The 16601-nt window shown below is 35.8% G+C and overlaps 1 protein-coding gene across 1 annotated transcript in view; it reads right to left on the bottom strand.

Moving 5' to 3' along the window:
- KLF7 (KLF transcription factor 7) overlaps positions 1–16601 on the bottom strand; it is a 104954-nt gene that overhangs the window by 42560 nt on the left and 45793 nt on the right. The gene's annotated exons all lie outside the window — the stretch shown is intronic.

Below are 16601 nucleotides of genomic sequence, written 5' to 3'. Positions count from 1 at the left end.
GCTATGGAGTATATGTATTTTATATATACAGTATGTGCAATGAATGTGACTTTCATTAAACATTAATTGCAGGTCCCTTTTAAATTACCCCCAATACAGATATTGTTGAGATAAGCTGTTGCATTAAAAGTACAAAAAACAAACAAAAACAAAATACGCACAGAGTTGGAAATAGCAATCAAGTTTCACCTTTCATGTTATAAAAAACCTAACAATAATTCTGAATGGTTGTTAAAATGATATAATTTCATAGAGTGCTTTGATATACTTGTATATAACTACAATTATATATATTTATATTTATTTATTTTTTAAAAAATACTGGACACAGGCAAGATGCGCCATTAAAAATTGTGTTTCCCTAAAGCTCGAACACAACTGGTTGAAGCTTATGCTGCTCTTGCCTATAACCACCGAGAAGCTTCTCTGGAAAATATTAGAAAACATGGTAACCATAATACACATCCTACTTTTCACAGCCTCTGTTGTGCTATGGAAATTTCTAATTCCAAATGTTTATTTTATTAATGGTGGAATAAATTGTGGTCAGCACTCCAAGGCCTTCTTCCATTACAGAGAATATTGGACATCCAAGTAGAGCCGCATTACTAGAGATTCCAACGATTCCTAACTTTGAGAGGAACATTTATTTTGTAGTATTCAGATTATTATAACTATTTAGATATGGATTAATGTTAGTGACTTGTCATACTGCAAAGCTTTCCATCTCACTACATTATATAGTGTCCTATTCTGCATAATGAAAAAAATCATACTATTAACACTACTATAGAGAATTACATCCATATGAAATAGTGTATTAGATACTTTAGTCCAATGTACTGGGAGCCTGGTTCCATGTTTACCAGTACAGGGTGTTCTTCTACAGTCTGGAGCCAACCTGTTCTATTGGTTATTATATGTTTATACACCTTTCTCTAAAAGATAGGTATTAAAAATGTAATACAAATATGAAAGTACCTAAAATACTTTTAATGTTTGAACAATACTTGATTGAGTCTCTCTACAAGAGCACAATAAGATGGAAACCAATCTGGCCAATCTGATGTTTCACATTTACATGTGATAATAGGAAACTTGATGGTAGGAGAAGAGAAAGCATGGAAATCACCTTATCATTCTATTGCTCACCATTTACTGTCTAATAACAGGCGCAGAGCTAGTTAAGTTGTTGGCCTATTTTTGGTTGTGTAAATGGCCCATGGGTTATGCCTTCCACAGAAGCAAAGAATGATACAAATTGTAAAATTTGGTTAAAATATTGATCTTCTGCTTATTTTAGATCACAATGACGTTTGTGAGCTACTTACTTCCTTATAAGTACAGATTTCGTAATCTTGGCAAAATATGAACAAAGCCTGTAAAACATATCAAAGAAGGGCCATAAAAACGGATGCCAGTTCCTGTGTGTATCTCTGATCACAGAAGAAAGAACATGAGCTGTTAGATTTCCCGACACTAACAAACACGTCCACATAGTATAAAGGTAATTGATGTGTAAAATGGTTTGTGCTCCACTTACTCTTCGCCAACTGAAAATGCTACTGCCTAGAAAGGAGTACTCTCCAGCCACTTCCCTGAGCAGAAAGTCAATTTGTCCTGGGTAACACTGCAAGTATACTGTTAAATATGTTCCATGGCATTTGGAATCTTGCTGTCACTCTCTCTTTAACTCTAAGATGTTAACGGCTCACAGCATCTGTTTGCCAGTATACAATAAATGGCAAAAAAAAAAAAATGCAGCAAGGCATTCCAGGAATATCTGAAAGTCTGCGATAACATTCATTCTCTTCCCATTTCTTTTTACTAGCCTGTAACAACTTCTCAGTGGAATTCAGACAACAGCACCATGAATACCAATTTATCTAACACACTTTCTAAATACACCGTATATAAAAAAGCTACTTTGCCTCACTTTTATTGACAAACGGAGCTGGATTAGGGGTTTGCATAGAGCTATACCGTGAGAAATTAACATGTTATTAACTTTAGGTAATGGTTAGCAGACTGACAATAACAGCTTTTATAAAACATAATGGATGCCTAGAGACAATAGAAAATGTAGATATATTTCCTCAGAGTTTAAGCGCTTTGGAAAATAAGCTATTTCGTGGTTATTAAAATGGTTGCCCTGGGCCAGTCTAATATGATGGAGATTTAGAAGCTGACATTGTGAGAACTGAAATTTTAATGAATTGCCATGTGAAAAGTACTCTATAATATTTCTTGTAACTGAAATCCATCTGAAAAAAGGTGTCATGACAGATTATGTTGACAGGCTCACATACAATGCTAAAATCCACCAGAAAAAAATGAAGAAAAGGTCACAATAACAAATTTAGCCATAAACATTTTTCCACTTCAAAGAAATATTATTGATCCCCAGCACCATTATAAATGGAGATTATTTTCAGTGGCAGTGGGATCAGTTGCACAAAGAGATTTTGTACAGTTGATTTGGCATAGGTTGTAGAAAGCTTTTCGGAGTGAATTCCCTTAGAATTGTGAACCTTTTTAAAATATGATGCATTATTGAATGATTAACTAAAACAGTTGAGAATCCTTGCACAATAAATTTCATAGAATAAATAATCACTTCAGTTATCCAATCATGTGCAGATGAAATACTGCGTAAACTGGAAATTGATTTTCAAATGATGTATTGTATGGAGATTTTCAATTCCCTTAGTAAATCAGTCTCAGTAAATATAAGAAATAAATATTATATATCATGGAAGAGCAGCTGTGTTCCATATTGTTGTAAAACAGCTGTTGGTTGGGATTACGCATTTTATTTTAGTAAATCCATTTCCCCTATAGGGAGAATATTCACCTACATTTGTCCTGGTGACCACTGGTCACTAAGATCAAAAGTAAGAGGGGATCCAACATTTTAGTCATTGGGTCCTGATTTATCAAAGCTCTTCAAGGCTGAAGAGGATGTACTTTCATCGGTGAACCTGGGTGATCCAGCAAACCTGGAATAGATTTATACAAAGTCATTTGTTAGCAAGTGTTTTGAATCCTGGACCGGATCCATTCCAAGTTTGCTGGATCACCCAGCTTCACTGATGAAAGTGTATCCTCTCCAGCCTTGGAGAGCTTTAATAAATCAGGCCCACTATCGGAGCAATGGGTGAGGGAAAATCTTCCACTGGGGACACCTGTTCCATGAGAAAATGTTGGTGATGATATCTGTTCCTCCCTTGTAGCATCTTTAAATCAGGAAGTTAAAGGAACTCTGATAGAACAAAAAAATGATCTCAATAGTGTTTTAACTCATTACGGCACATTAATTGCTTGCTGACTTTCTATATGATTTTTGGATCTGCAGCTACTAAATTTCACAGAACTAGTTCCTTATTCTGTGCATGCCAACATTTTTTCTTACTCTTTTTGCTACAAAAAGTGTCACTCCATTATTGCAGTAAATGGAGCAGCAAGCATTCAGATAAAGAGCAACAATCTCACTATCTGAGACCTTAAAAAGCCCAGTCTATAAAAGAAAAGCATGGCTTACCTTTCTGGCAGCCATGCTTTCTTCTTTTACAGGACTGGCCTTTTTGAAAAGCATACCTCACACCTTTGTTCACGTTTCTTCAAACATGTAGGCATAAAAGGACCAATTCCTTCTTCCTTTCTCTCTGGACTATATCATTTAAATGATCTATGTTTCCCATACAATTCCATTCTACCCAATGGGTTTAATCTCCATTTTGTGAATTCCTGATTTCTTATGCATTGTTAATCCATCTCTTTTTGATCTTTGCAAGCATTGCAGGTCACAAGGTTGCTCTGTAAGTTTAATGAGGAAACTGTTTTTATCGCATTCTGTACGTGGAGAAGAGACTTTTAATGCACAAAGAGGGATTTTACAGCAGGCGTTTTTTATAATGTGTATATAAACGTGCATATACAACACTTGCTCAAATTGTGATATCATTTTATATAATAGGTTAGACTGTCACACATATAAAAAAATACCAAATAAATATGTAACATAGGCGAAAATACCTTTTGCCATGCACTGTCAGCCATTTTGCACAGACGGTTTGTGGAGGTCAAATACCCTGTCTTCCTTTGCTGTGTAATGCACAATCTGACAAAATGAAGCTGAAAGTAAATGACATTTTCTGTGCTTCAGTTTAGCACCAATGTTCCCCCTGGCTTTGCTGAGTATATATGTCCCTTAAATGAACTTTTAAACTTGTCAGTCTCATAGCAATATAAACCAAGGAAAATAATCATAAAACAGAGCATCAGAAACATCCCGTTGCCATGCATATAAATATATCATGCTGACTTTCTTAATTCATCTTTTTTTTTCTCTAATCCATTATGAATAGATGCTATTATGTTCATGGTGAAGGTTTGTGCAGATCAACAGTAACCTAAGTGCAATTAGAATTTGAATTGATGCTACTTGAAGATAACAGCAGGCTGTTAAGCTCCTGTGTTTAATGGTGTTTCCTGTAAGTGCTATTCATGCCATGATGCATATTGCCAATGGATATCCGCATCAGTTAAAGAAGAACATTATCTTCAATGTGGGAGCATGTCAGTCTTGTTGTTGTTGACAGCTAGGGCGGTTACGGACAGTTGAAGCTGACCTTTGCCAAAAAAAGGATATTGGGACATCCAACAATGTGCAAGATGGGCAGGTTTTTTAAAAGCTGAAATAGGTGAGAACATTACACTGAAAATACAAGTTGCTTCACTCAGGGAGCTGAAAACTTCTGTTATGATAGAGCTGCATATTTCTAGAACTGCTGCTTAAGAAATGTGATATAAAATAAAGTGCCTGCAATATAAAGCTATAAAATGCAAGCGGTGGGCAGGTCTTGTAAACTGTGTAGGGAAATTAGGCTCCTGCAAAACACAGAGCCATACCGGTATTTAGAGATGACATGACCTTATTTATTATAGTTTAAACACTTTAAATGACTGGAGCAGTTTTGCATCTAAAAAGCGTATTATGATTAACCCAACACCCCCTTACTTTCTAAAGATGCAACCTACACTTCGAGTTCATATCACTACAGATGAATGTTTTCTTCTAATATGCAGCATGTGCGTAGGTCTGTATACATATAATACTTATAGATGTATAATGTTATTAAGTACCCAGGAACCCATTCAGCTCTGGATATCAGAAAACTGATAAAAAAAATACTAAATGGAATTTGAGACATTTTGGTAAAGTTACATAACATGAAAGTGCATGCTTGGTAATAATAATTTCAGTGTTAAACTTTTAGAGAATTGTGTTGTTAACTTTATACTTTTCTTTTACACCAACCACTTGTAAAATAATCTTTCTCTTGCAAGCAAAATCCTCCAGAATCTTCACATCCTCTACCACCACCAATTTGCTCTGTGGTCCATCCACTTGCCCGGAGTGGAAATGCAGTTACAACATGGCATTAAAATGTGTGTTTTTGGGATCAATACTTCTGGCACTCAGTAAAGAAAATACATCATTTTAAAGAATATATGTCGGGTTAACAGATAAGTTAGGGTTAAGGGGTTAATTTGTTTTTAGTGTTTGGCATTACTCAACCCGAAAGACTGAGGAAAGACTGTTATACCACAGCATCATGGCCTGCTCCCTAACAATGCCACCCTGAACATTTAATTTATGGATGCAGAGTGTAGCATGGATGTTTAAGCCACTCTCTCCAAAACCCATGACTACCGATTGCAAGAAGTAGACCAAAGACAACCCAATGATTTACACGACTGGCTCAAATTGATGGGGTATGAGTTCTTAGGGACAAAGTATAAAACTAGACCTAAATAAGAAATGTACTTAAAAATTGAACGGGTGAACACGTGTTAGTGAACTTTGTGCTGCATACTTCCAAATGTAGCAGCTGATAGATTATAATAGAGACAGGTTTGCTTTAAAGTAATATGTCATGTGTAATGTAGGATTGCAGTGTTGCAGATCATTATGCAGTACATCCAATATTGATCTTACTTTCAAAATCAGCTCTGTTGTTTCATGGCAATTGGCTTTTCAAAAAATGATGCATTGCAACTCATAATTTAATGGTTTTTAATTGGAAGAAAGCAGTCAGCTGCTTAGAGGCTGCTTGGGATCAAACGACGTGATAATGCAGTCTCCATGCTGCAGAAAATATTCAGCATATAGAAGGCTACAATGATTATAGCTCAATAGTATTAGTCCGGCCATTAAAAAACTGAGCACATACATATCTTATATAGCTAATGGATGGGTGCTTGTTCAGGATTTTTTTAATTAAATGCCTTTTTTTTAAATGAAAATCTATGTACTTTTTGCTAGTACTGACAAAAAGTTTATTATAAGCATAATATGGGATTGGTGACTCATGAAAATATATCCACATAATAAAAATAGGGTATTTCTACAAATGTAAATTTGTACATTATTACATTATTAATACCTCAAGTTGTTCTAATGTAGCTTTTTTTGAGGTTATCTTGGGAAAGGCATGCAGTAAATTTCACAGCGTACAAAAGTTCATGTTTTACATTGCCCTTAGTTCTGCTTTTCAATAAACAGTATGTAGCTTACATAATGCAAGAAGCCGGTCCTATCTGACATTCACTGCAAAAATAACATTAGCAAATGAATATAAATTACTTAAAATCTTTTTCAGTTTAGCTTTTAAAGGTTACATTTACAGCAAAAATAAAAACTGTGAAATAGAAGTTAAAACTAGACTGAAGCACTATGCATTATAGGTAATGAATGTATTTGTTAGGGACACAAACAAAGATGAAGCCAAATCTACGGATTAGGCCAAATCTACTTACAATGCCTAGTTAGGACATCTCTAACAAGGTGAATTACTTTCAGAAAGTATTTTTTATTTATATTTTGTCGCAGTATGCCAATGACTCCCATTTGAATCAGTTACCACCGTGTGAACACTGTGGGCTTCCTTAGGACAAGGGATATGAATGGTTCAAAGTTTGCTGCAGAGCAGTTCCTGTGGCTGAATAAACAGCATGGTAAATGCACTCATTTAAAGCATAAGTAAAAAAAACACACCTTTAATCCCCCAGATCTGTCGAGGGATCATCACCATCGAGGGATTTTTTTCAATTGGGTCCCACGTCGTTCCAGTATCCTTTTTCGGCCCGGGTGGAGAAAGAGTTGGGCACCTTCTTCATTCTTTTTCCGGGTCCTTCTTCGTACATCGCCCGATCTCACACTGCATAGGTACGAGATCGGGTCACGTAGATCGGTGGTTCCCAACCTTTTGCACGTTGCCGACCACTAAATTCATGCGGGGAGCCGCGTGTCACTCAAAGGGGAAGAAACTTCCCCTTAGAGGGGGGAAGACGTAGATGTCAGACGTAGATGGGGAAAAAGAGTGCAGAAATCTCTGGGCAAGCATGAGATAGGCAATTTTTTTCTCCAAATAAAGAAAGAGGTCCTTTTGCACAGCCAGGAGTCTCCTGGGATGCATGACATAGGAATCCCGGGAGGCTCTGCGCTCCCATTCTGTCTTGATTGCGGCCTTTTAAAAAAAAAAAAGGTGCTGCACTTAAAAAAATAAACAAATACAATTTTTAGTGGCTGTCTACACTTTTATGAAAAAGTAAAATTTTGAGTTTAGGTCCGCTTTAGGTGCCCATGATAAGAAGACAGCATTCTTCGGGTTTTGCAATGTTTCTGTATAGTATAGCAAAACCTGAAAGTTACTTGAAATGTTGTCCCCTTGTTAGGCTTATTATTAAGGAGCCTTAAATGAGTAAAAAAAATGTGTGCTGCATGTATGTGTTGAACACATGACATAATGGGCCATATAAATAAATGAAGCATATATTATTTTGCTTTGTGAGTCTTACGGTAAGTGCAATTCTCATAGAGGATCCATGTTGATTCCATGAATGGCACACATGGGTATAATAAGCCCCTGTGAGTCATTAATTAGGTCCAATAACTTGTAAATATCGCAATAAAAACAAAAGCCTCCAGGCAACAAGGGTCAGTAACGGGACCATTTGCATACTAACAATCACAAAAGAGTGGTAATAAAAATAACAAATTTATTTATTAGTATGCTTATGATTAATGAAGAATTTCCAGCGACTCTGACCTTATGTTCATGATGATCCTTGTATGTAAATCACAGGAGAAAACTACATAAGGGAATCACAAACTGTAACCACGTTCAACTGCAGTCATAATGTTCAATGCAGAATATCATATTTAAAATGAGATTTTCTTTTTATCAGCTGTGGGCCGTCTCACCAATTGAGATTGGTGGTAAATATGGTGATCTTATGGTGATCTTCCATTTTAACCTGAGGTAAGTACAGTACAAAATGTATTAAGATAAATCTTCTGAAAATGGTCTCCATAAATCTCCCAAAAATGTACAGTATAAAGAGTTTGACAACTGTGGCAATTTTTTTGCACATTTTCCGCATTCTACATGCAGCAAGCTTTAAATTGCTTCAATTGAACTCCGTCCGTACAGCATTTTTTACACCTTATGGGGACATGAGGCAGTGTACTCAGCACCCAAAGGGAAGATTTATCAATTCTATTGCATAGCAAGGCAGTGCAAAACAGGAGCAGTGAGACAGATATAAGACAGGTTTACAATAAGACTTCAGCGGGATTCATAAATCGCTTCCTCTGCTGTTAAAACGTAGCACTGTGACAACATAAATCTTGTCACTGACCACCTTTTTAGTGTATTTCTAGTCATTATGGCGGTGCTTACCTTAGTGTAATTTTTATATATCACTCCATAATATTGTTGTTATATCACTTGTAAAGATTTACAGAATATTTACTAGGAGGAGCCCTCATTGGTTCAGTGCACCAGTGTTGTTCCTTCTAACTATGGTAATTTATGGGTACCAATATTATCAGGTAACAGACTACTACACGTTGATAACTAAAGAAGTTTCGACTCATGCATAGTGCAAAATGTTCTCTGAACTTAAAAAGTAAGGAAAAGTTGAGTTCTTCCGTCAAATAAATTGAAAGAAAACACATTTGATTTTGCGTACACAGGATTGGGTAATAAAAGTTTCACTTTATTTGGTAAGCTCATTAGTGGCCTCTACTAAATGTTACTCCATAGACTTGAATTGTGAGTAAAAGCTAGAAAAGTGGAAAAATCCTAAAATGACAATGTAATTAAAGGAAAGTAATCAACATCAACGGTAAATCTGCTGCAGGTCTTTGCAAAATTGTCTCAGTCGGCTTCATAGAATTGCAGAATTTCAAAAAATATGATGGTTGCAAATCCTTTAGCAGCCCGATTTCCATTTATGCCTGTTTTTTTTTTTTGTTCATTTACTTTCTAAATCCTTTTCTAAGTATAGTGCCTGTCATGCTCCCCACAGGGATCAAAGAATCCTATGAACCAAGCTTTGCAATGAAACAACATAAATCAAACACTAGTAAGTGGAAAGATTGGTACAAATATACAGTATGTTCTGTTACATTTTATTTTTATTTAATACAAAGGTCAGAAGAATGTAAAAAGTATGCAACCAGCAAAGGAAATATTTGTTTTTCAGCCCCACATTCTGTGGTAGTCTGTGCTATATTTTAGTGTTTTCATTCGTTTTGACTCTTGCTCATCTGCTTTTGATTTTTGACTTAATTAATAAATAATATGCAGCCTTTAAGTGTACATGAAGACAATGAATTTATGTGTCTTCTGTCTGTGCCTTTTGTCTATTAAGAAGTCCATCTCCCCAAGTCCCTTCCAGTCTGGTCTGGCGCTCCGGCAACCTGTAATTATCCTCAGCTCCCCGAGACTCTTCCTACTGTCTGTGCACCTGTGACAGTTTGAAGAGGCAGCTGGCACTGCGTCCTGCCGAACTGCTGTCTCTAAACCCCTCTGGCAGCAGTGGGGTGTATGCATTACGCATTATGGCACGTTAACTGGCCTTGTAAAGTGCATGGAAATACTGTAAATATACTTCAATATCTAGAAAATGACAGAAAAAGAATGATTTCTTTATACCTAATTCAAAGCTATTTTATTATCATTTATGCTTAAAGTATACCTGTCCCGAAGTTTATCAAAGCTATTTTACAGAAGCACCTACATTTAGAAATGTAAAGTAGTTTGAGCGTACTTTCAATAATTTCTAACAGAGCCTGTGAGCCATGGAATCCATGAAGCTGTTTAAAACTTAACTGACTAAACTTTATATATTATTATTTGTGAGCTCCTATTTTTACCTATACATCTGGAAAATGATAGCTGCCTACCTATTTTGCTGATAGAGCATTAAGGACCTCTGATACTTCCTTGACACTTACATATTCTATGCTTGTTCCAGGCAAACAACTAATATTTTCGGGACAAGCCCGAAAACAGAAGCCTACATGTTTATTTTCTGACAGGTGCACTTGAAGGTATTACTGCTTTGCTTCAAGGTCCACTTGGCTTCCTCCACCTTCCTAAACCATATACTATATGTAAGAAAAAAATGTACCTGTGGAGGCTAAAGTTTTACTTACCTTACCCCATCTTTGCCTTCCTTCCAGATAGAGTTACATGGAACGCAGAGCAGATGAAATCTCTCACACTTGCAATAGACATGAGTGTCTTTCTGTAGATTTCACCTTCTCTACCTGGTGATGTCATATCCACCGAGTGGTAGAGTTAGTGTAATTCCTAAATTAAACTTTACACGTACAATTTTCACCTATTTATGGAAGAAGAATGGGGCTAATCATGCGTGGTCTACTTTAACAAATGTTCTTTTAGACATTAATTTTTACAGATGTGACTACAATGTATTTTTCATTTTAAATATACCAGTCTAAAAAGAAGAGGATCAATATTTTCTTCCAAAGGGATATCTCTGTAACACACCGGAGTCACAGCTGCCAAGAGATTAGGAGGCTGATTCATTAAAACTAAAGAAAAGGTAAACAAGTGGATATATTTGCCGAAAACCACAAATTATGTCTTATTTTTATCCACAGAATAATCAAACACGAGTTCTAACTGCAAAAGGGAACAACTCCACATTTATGCTTTCTTTTCTTCTGTTTCATAAACCAGCCCGTGTACGCATTTTTGTATCACAGTCAGTATCATTGACTTAATTTGATGATAACAGTGCAAAGAGCATGGATTGACAACCAACCCAGTAATTCGGATTTGGATTTTCAGCAGCTTAGTGTAGTCAGAATAATAAAAGAACAGAAAGGAGTGGGAAGAGATTGTGTTTGGCTGTGTCTGCTCTCGTCTTGTGCCCTAGCTCAGCCAGTAAATGGTTACTAGTTTAGTCACATATGAGAATATCTTCCTAACTTTCTTGTATAGGCCTGAGGTATATTATACCAAAGACTATTTTATTATTAACAGTTAAACATTTCAGAATGCACAGTTCTGTATAGAGTATGGAGTGCTTGTGGTCCAGTACAGCAAACCATACACAAACCCTTCCATCTACTCCAAATGAATACTAATCTACCTGGCCCAGGAGAAGAATTCCAAAGAGTTTATTAAATACATTTTCAAAATAGTGATGCACTTTTTACAAATTTGCTCTTTATTCCAAAAAGTTCAGGTTTTCAGCCCTCAATGAAACGAAACTTTGGATCAGTAAAACATAACTAAAGCTACTTCAAAGCAACCTCATGATGTACAATATAAAAGATCATCAGCCTCAGAACAATTAATAAGGTAACTATCCCGGTATGATCTCAGCAAGAACTGAAATAGCTATGACACAATAAAATAATAAAATAAGACGTGTGAAAATGTTGGTTGTTAGCTGATTGTAGCCTGAATCTAATGAGTTTTCAGCACTGAGTAGAAGAGCCAGAGAAAGGTTCACTGTGGATGTCATAAATAGAACCTTTGAATGGATACATCAACAAAGCCTGATTCTTGGGGCAGTCAAAGTTGCTGTTTCTGTGGCGTGACTGTGGAGAAAAGTTTAATATCCCTGCAGGATTTTCTTTCAATCATTACAAGTGATTTTAGCCTTGCTTTAAAAATACTTATTTGGTCTTAAGGGCATTTTAATACATTGATCTTTTCAAGTTGCACCTATATTCTGCAATAAAGTTTTAGATCTGTTCAAGGAAACGATGATGATGAAAAAAAAAATATATTGGAAATATGAATTTTGCAACTTAACTGTATATGTCTTACTTAATAATCAATTTTATAAAGAGGCACTTTAAGTTTATAGAATCATTTTAACAGGGTTGTAACAATTTAATAGCAAATAAGTCCCTTAGTCTTAAAACACTGCTCCAATCTGAATGAAAGAAGTTAGCAAAGTCTACTGGTTATATCTTTAGGGGTTGTTATGCAAATGGGAAAATGTATTCCAACCAGTCAAGATCTAACCTATGTCATCTGGGGATATACTGAACGTGGACATTCCTATCTTTACCCGACCATCAGAACAAATTCTACTAAACCATAACTCCAGTATGAAGTTCCAAATTCATGACGTAATTCTGTTCTTTATGAATTCATATTTTATTGATTGGGTTTACATACTTTAAGAAAAAAATAACATTTTTAAAGCTAAGAGTTATAACACAATCATCCTTTCATTTTCATATTGACTTTGGATATCTTCAAAGAGTAACACTTGCTGGTTTGAGATAAACTGCGTAAGTAGAGCTGACTGCGGGACCAATATAAAGACCATCAAAAGGGTAACTTCAGTGTAATTTTATAGCACTTTCAAAAGCCTGAACAGCTGTCTGTGTGCATAGATGCAGTTAGCTTGTATCACACAGAGAAAAGTCCACTCTTGGGATTTTCCTCTTCTGTTAATTATAATCAGCTAACCTTGCCTACTTCTCGGAAATGCACTACCAAGGTAACACGTCTGACACATCAGGCTGGAGACAGAGTCTACAGAGACAAAGTCATATGCCGGCTGTACCAAGTCTGTTTGTTTACCACTGAAATGCCGGACTACCATGAAATTGCAGAAGATGCGGTGTCTATTTTTTACAATAGTTTGCAGAAACCTTTATAAGTCCTTTTTACCATTTTCATGTTCAAATGAAACCTGTGCTTTGGAGATATGGAAGCTGCCATTCCTGACCTCTCCACCTGAAAATACTAGTTTCCTGGCTTTCACACCTAATTGTAAGCTGTAATACAGTCTAAGGCTACGTACACATATCAGATGATTCTCGTGCAAATAATGCTTCGGGGCCGGTATCGGATGAGAATCTGATGTGTGTACAGCACTGATCTGACGTTGTTTATGGATTTGTCCTGGTGGATCCACAAACGACAAACAATCGTAATACAAGTGAAGGGGAGAGAGCGCAGCGGGTGCTGCGCTTCCAACGACACAAATCTAACGTGTGTATGCAGCCTAAGTCTCTGACCTAGAACAAATATGGCTGTCAGGAGTTCTGATTTCAACCTGACTTTCTCAACCAAGCAACCAAGAAATTTATAGAGTGCAAGAATGGCAGCCATTATGAAATAATGTGAACAAAACAGCTGATTTACCTTTTATACAATGACTAGTCATTCTTCATGAGATGTTAGATGGTAAAATTTGTAATTTTATGATCCCGGTATAATACACTGAGACTGCAAAAGGCTTGGTTACCTTTTAAATGTCTAATATATATATATATATATATATATATATATATATATATATATATATGGTGTTTATTCACTAACCTTCTTCTTCACCTTTTTTCCATAGGATAAGGATAATTTGGCATCATATTTGCCATTTTTCCCTGGCCTTACATGCTAATATAAATCAACAATCAGCTGCCAATGGAAGCACTTCTACTTCTACTAGAACAGGTAAAGCTGGCACATTGTTACAGTAAGCAGTGATGGGCTGCTGGTTTATAGGGAACATTTACCTATCAGAGCAGGAGGATGGGTGGGTGGTTGGTTGGTTGCCTGGTAGACATTGTCAATCATTTGGAGGAATGCCTTGATTTATTAAACATTTTCAAGGCTGGAGAGAATGCATTTTTCTCAGTGAAGCTGGGTGATCCAGCAAACCTCGAATCGATTTCTTAAAAGTCATTTGCTATTTGTTAGCAAATGTTTTCAGTCCTGGACCAGATCCATTCCAGGTTTGCTGGATAACCCAGCTTCACTGATAAAAGTGTATCCCCTTCAGCCTTGGAGAGCTTTAATAAATCACGCCTAATGTTTTGATTTGACCAAACTGAAAACATTGCATAGTGAATAGCTGCCTTTTTACTGCCAATTAAAAAGATCCTAAGCCAAGCCATGTGTGTTTATTATTTAAAAGTGAAAAAGATTCCAAAGAGATTTGTATGATATTTATTTACAAGGCAACCTACTAATCAGTTCTGTACATTATTTACAGACAATCAAAGGAAATCACAATAAGATAAATGTCTTGTAAAAAAACCTGAAATAGAAAGATAGACAGTACGATGGTTGGGCACAATAAGTCTATCTAACTCCTTATCATTAACTGATCAAGTTTAGATGTGCATAGATTAAAACTGCATTTGTATGTGCTCCTAATAGCTCCTAATAGCTTAATTAGGATGTGCATAAGCTAGAAAAAAAACTGCAAATATTCTAAACTATTTTTCTACAGTTATGCAAAGATTAGGAAGAAGATACAAATATTTTACTACATATTATATAAAAGATGTATGGAAAAGGGAAAGATCAGAATCAGAAGATCAGAACATCATTAATAATGATTGTCAAGATGACAATCCACCAAACTGGCCTATGTATTTCTACAGTTTACAAAGAACGGGGTTCATTCTTTGTAAACTGTAGTTTAATTTAAAAGGCCCATATTATCCTTGCCACACAATCCTTAAAGATAAAGTCTGAAATGTCATTTTAAACATTCCCCATCATATAAAGGAGTAAAGAGCTACTAAAAACTAGGGCCTGGCCTTCTTGACCTCAACAAATCCGAGAAGAATCAACGCATCAGCCTGCCAAGAAAGTGTTACACAAGCTTTCAGCAAAATATGCTTTAAGATTTCCCCGAGCGTTGAAGCGTTCAGTTTTTCTATTGTGGATGATTTGTTCGTGTAATAAACTTTTCTTAGTGCTGTCGAAAGCCAGAGTTGGTTTCTAAAAAGGCTTTTTCATGGTATGAAAAGGTAGTGAATTGTGCCCTAGGGTCGTAACCAGAGCTGTGTAAACAGATGAAAGCGACAAATCGTATATATTACACACATTTTGCCTAGAACAGCCGTAAGTAGCACAGCAAAAAAACATGTGGGTAATGATAGAAATTCTAGTTACTGCAGCTTCGCAAATCAAACGTTACATAGAAGAATCTGCTTGTGATAGAACAGATGCAAATTAAAACGTTCATTTCTTGCTTATGGTTGATGGAAAGGCTATTTAGCCAATTACTTTGATGATGTATTTAAAAGCAATGTTTTATGCCTATGAAATACACCTTCAAGTAAAGGCTTTGCACATTATTTTCGATAATACATGAGGAGAAAGTAACAGTTTATTCTGCAAAGACATTCTCAATTACATGACTATACCTTTTAATGAACAAGTAAAACACAAGTTATTATAATGATTTTCCTAGCATAATAAAATACAGTAACTAGGTTCCACACGAAAAAAGCCCTCGCTATCTGTATGGTCCTATGCAAATAAAATCTTGAATACCTTTAGTAAGCTAAGGCTTTGGTCCCATCTGCTATGGACTAAGCTGAATTGATAAATTAGATTTACAATTGGGGTTAGTTTACTAGAGGCTGCTAACTTAGTACATATAATATTCACTATGCCAGGTTTAAATTGTCCTAAACACTCAATTATGTATGGGGGAAAATGAAGCACATGTAAACCTTAACAAATAACTTTTGTTTGGCTACGCTTTGGTTTGTAGTGTACAGCAAAACTTGAAGGTGGGGAGGGGTGGAGGACCTTCTGTAGTCCTAAATCACCTTCTGTTCCAGAGGACCCTTCTGTTCTAGATGAACAGTCACACCACATTACTCCAGGAAAGGATTAACAAGTGAAAACAGAGAAAGAAAAAAGCATGTGTGGCTCAGTAACCTGCATGTCATGAAATTGTTGTTCTTTAAATTAGAGACATTTAAAAGTGAACAGGGTTCTGCTACCATATAATTAGTTTATTCAAATGAACATAACTTTACTAAGCTTTCCTGTAAACAGTTTTACCCATTTCACAACTCAACCCCCATTGGAACAGTCTCTGCATGCATTGGTTCACCATCTTTGTATTTAGAATACTGAGGTATAGTGGTTAGCTAAGTAAAGATTAACACAAAGTAAAATTATGTTCTTTTTTTTACCAATCTGGGAAGGCATTATTCCATACAACATGAGTGTAGACATTGACCTAGGCACATCTGAATACAGCATTGGCAGGTTTTTATCTGTTTGATATAAAGACATACCTTTTATATGTAGAGACCAACAAGCCAAGATACAGTGCTAAATAATATAATGGTAATATATAAATATTTTTTATTAATAATATAAATAATAATATTAATAATATGACTGGATGTCCAAAATCAAAGTTCCACCTTATTTATTAAACCAAGGGAACAGTATTGTTTATTTGCAATGGCAAATATTCGCTTTCCTAAATGA

This window comes from Pyxicephalus adspersus, chromosome 7 (assembly GCF_032062135.1).
Source record: "Pyxicephalus adspersus chromosome 7, UCB_Pads_2.0, whole genome shotgun sequence".
Classification (NCBI taxonomy): domain Eukaryota; kingdom Metazoa; phylum Chordata; class Amphibia; order Anura; family Pyxicephalidae; genus Pyxicephalus; species Pyxicephalus adspersus.
Note: the sequence above shows the minus strand (reverse complement) of the source record. Positions and strands in the feature narration are given on the sequence as shown.